The sequence below is a fragment of the Panthera onca genome, chromosome D1 (genome assembly GCF_046562875.1).
Source record: "Panthera onca isolate mPanOnc1 chromosome D1, mPanOnc1 haplotype 2, whole genome shotgun sequence".
In the NCBI taxonomy this organism is placed as follows: Eukaryota; Metazoa; Chordata; class Mammalia; order Carnivora; family Felidae; genus Panthera; species Panthera onca.
Window position 1 is genome coordinate 83,013,349 of NC_138348.1, and position 3,414 is coordinate 83,016,762.

The window sequence follows — 3,414 nt, forward strand, 5'->3', positions numbered from 1 at the left end:
TGACAGTGATGGTGCCAGAGGCACCTAGAAGGTATAGAAGTCAGTCATGTAGGTTGCATCCCAGGGGGTATAGAAGTAGGAGGAGGGAAAGAAAGGCAGAAGAGGTAAGGTGCCACCAACAAGGCTGGAGATGAATAAAAGCTCAGGGGACAGAGAAAGAGGTCTCACTGTCTTAAAGCCTGTTAGCTCAGAGAGATGAGCAGAGGTATAACTTTTTTATTTTTTTATTCTTTTTCCCCAAGTCCTGCCAGCTATTTCAATCAGGTTTTTCTTGTAAAATATGAATAGCAATGTGGCATTCCAGGTGTGTAAATGAGAGATTTTTATTGGACCAAGAGCATTTTTAAGCAGCACACTATGCAGTCCCAATTGGCCATTTCAAGGGACCCCTCAGCAGGGTACTATGGGCATTGCTGATAGAGAGCAATTGGGTCAGATCTTTGAGACTTTACATCCTGATGACTGCAAAAGCATATGGAGTTGCTCATGTATATTCTGCTGTTTAAATAGCTAATCCCCATGACAAGAGAACATGAAAACAAAATTAAAAGAAACAAGACAACGAGGGGTTTCTGCATGCCTGATTGGAACAGAAAAGATTAGGGATAAATTTTTCATCTCATGGTGGGCATTAAGTTCAGGTAGTTCCTACCTGAATGAATGTCATGGCTTTTCAGTGCCAATAGTTCCTACCTGAATAGCAGATGTCCTATTCCTGTTTTTTGGTTTGAGAGGTGAGGTTCACAGCAGAGATCCAGTTGTCTGCTGGTACCTGCTGGGGTGCCACTTGTAGCCAGGCACTGAAGAAAAAGTTTTCAGACACTGAAACTGAGCGGACATGCAGGGCTGTCCTCTGCTAGCAAAACAGCAGCAGCAGCAAACTTCACGTAGTCTTTACTTCATGTTCACCTGTTATAAAGATCAAAGAATGTCAAATCATGGGAGGAAAACACAAGGAGCCTCCAGACATAGATCAAACATACATCTGGTGTTTACATGAAAACATGCAGGGAAGATGTACAGTCTCAAGGACTGCTAGACAATTACAGTGGGTCACTCCCAGGCTCCTGGGAGATCATGGGCCTCTGAATTTCATAGAGCACTTATGTTCTTGAGACCAGAAGATCGCTGACATTTCAGCAATTACCCCATTCACTTCCCTAGGGCTTACAATGCACTTTCTAAAAAATAAGTCCACTCCCAGTAGTTTAATTTTGCTTTTGTTTTCCTTGCCTTAGGAAACATATATAGAAAAATATTGCTATGGTTGATGTCAAGAAACTACTGCTTGTGTTCTCTTCTAGTAATTTTATGGTTTCAGGTGTCACATTTAAGTCTCTAATCTATTTTCCGTTTATTTTTGTGTATGGTGTAAGTGGTCCAGTTTCATTCTTTTTCAGGTAGCTGACCAATTTTTCCAAAAACATTTGTTGAAGAAATTTACTTCTCCCCATTGTATATTCTTGGCTTTTTCTCATAGGTTAATTGACCATAAAAGTGTGGGCTTATTTCTGGGCTTTCTTTTCTGTTCCATTTATCTATGTCTGGCTTTGTGCCAGTACCATACTGTTTTGATTACTAGAGCTTTGTAGTATACTTTGAAATCTGGGATTGTGTACCTCCAGCTTTGTTCTTTCTTAAGATTGGTTTGGCTACTCAGGGTCTGTTGGGGTTTCATACAAATTTTAGTACTATTTGTTCTAGTTCTGTGAAAAATGTTATGTGTATTTGGATAGGGATGTTTTGGGTAGTACAGACATTTTAACAATTTTGATACTTCCCATGCAGGAGCAAGGAATATCTTTCCTTTTGTTTATGTCATTTTCAGTTTCCTTCATCAATGTTGTATAATTTTCCGATGACAAGTCTTTTATCTTATTAGGTTTATTTGTAGGTATTTTATTATTTTTTGTTGCAATTGTAAATGGATTTTTTTTATTAATTTCTCTTTCTGCTACTTCATTATTAGTGTATAGAAACACAACTGATTTGGGGGTATTAATTAGCATGTAGAAACCCAACTGATTTCTGGGCTTTAATTTTTGCAACTTTACTGAATTCATTTATTACTTCTAATAGTTTTTTGGTGGAGTTTTTAGGTCTCAGTTTTTTTTTTAATTTTATTTTTTATTTTTTAAAATTTACACTCAAATTAGTTAGCATATAATGTAACAATGATTTCAGCAGTAGATTCCTTAGTGGCCCTTACACATTTACCCTCAGTTTGTCTTTTAACAATGGTTATATAAATTTCAAAAATGCTGGACTAAAAGAGTATTTGTAAAGGAATACAAAAAAAAATAAAAATTTTTGACTTAAGAACTTCTCAGAGTCTATAAGATGACTAAGAGCATTATGAATCTTCAAGAAGGAGATAAAGTATATAATATTTCCCCAAATGATTTACCACAAAATCTGTGGAGTCCATCCTGGGTTTTGCAGGGGTAACTTTCCACAAGGAATGCCTTGAGGACTGGCATGTGCAAAATTCAAAGATGAGTGAAAAGGATGTAGGATGCTGTACCCTGTTGAATAAGGAGTCTCAACTGAAATAAGGCTGATCCATTTTTCTCCTCTCCATGCCACTTCCTGCAGCCAGAGCCATGAAAACTGGGAACAATTTAAAGTGCTCTGTTCTTCTCTGGCAACATGATAATATTTAACTCTAGGTCCTGCCTTCGACTTTAAAAGTTGCCAGATCCAGACTGTGAGGTGTACAGTTAATTATTTTAGTTCCTTTTTCCCCTCCAGATTCAACTGAATCCCATCAGAAAACAAAGCTCATGGTGGCTGAGGAAAACAAGTCACAGTTTGAATTCATTTAGCACTGAAGCGTAATGGATTATGTTCCTATTTCCTCTGGCAACCATAATACTTCCAAGTTTTTGCTAAATAAACTGTCCCTGTTTATATGACACATAATAACAACCACGAATTCAGACTGCCCTTCTGTTTGAAGGCTTCCTAAGTGTGTTTTGTTTTCAAACCTATTGCACATTGAAATCTGACACTTAGCAATACTTACCTGGCAGGGGAGATACCATAATCACAAGGGTGGTTTTCCTAGGGCAAGGCTTATCTATTGCACTCTGGATGTGCTGACCCCTGCAATTTCCCCAAATGTGGGAAACTGGACTGCATAATTTGTGGTAGTGTGGGACTGTGTTCACACTTTCCCTTCATTAAAAAAAAATCTGAAATTTAGCAAACCCCTCCAGGATGCATATACATTCAGAAGCTTCCTGATTGTGCTGTGGTCTAAACATAACCTAGTTTACTTTAGAGTGAACATCTTTGCCAGTTTCTCTCTGGAGTTAGGGGCTCACTTCCACATAGATGATCATGACAGACCCAAGTAAGGAAGACAACCTAAATCAAATGGAAAAGAATTAAGTGCTTGGCTGATACTCATCA

The 3,414-nt window shown here is 38.0% G+C and overlaps 1 non-coding gene across 1 annotated transcript; it reads left to right on the forward strand.

Moving 5' to 3' along the window:
• Positions 1–3,017: 3,017 nt before the first annotated feature.
• Positions 3,018–3,181, forward strand: LOC132662668 (U1 spliceosomal RNA). Its single transcript, XR_009602683.1, has one exon. It is a non-coding gene; the product is annotated as a U1 spliceosomal RNA (small nuclear RNA).
• Positions 3,182–3,414: the final 233 nt, after the last annotated feature.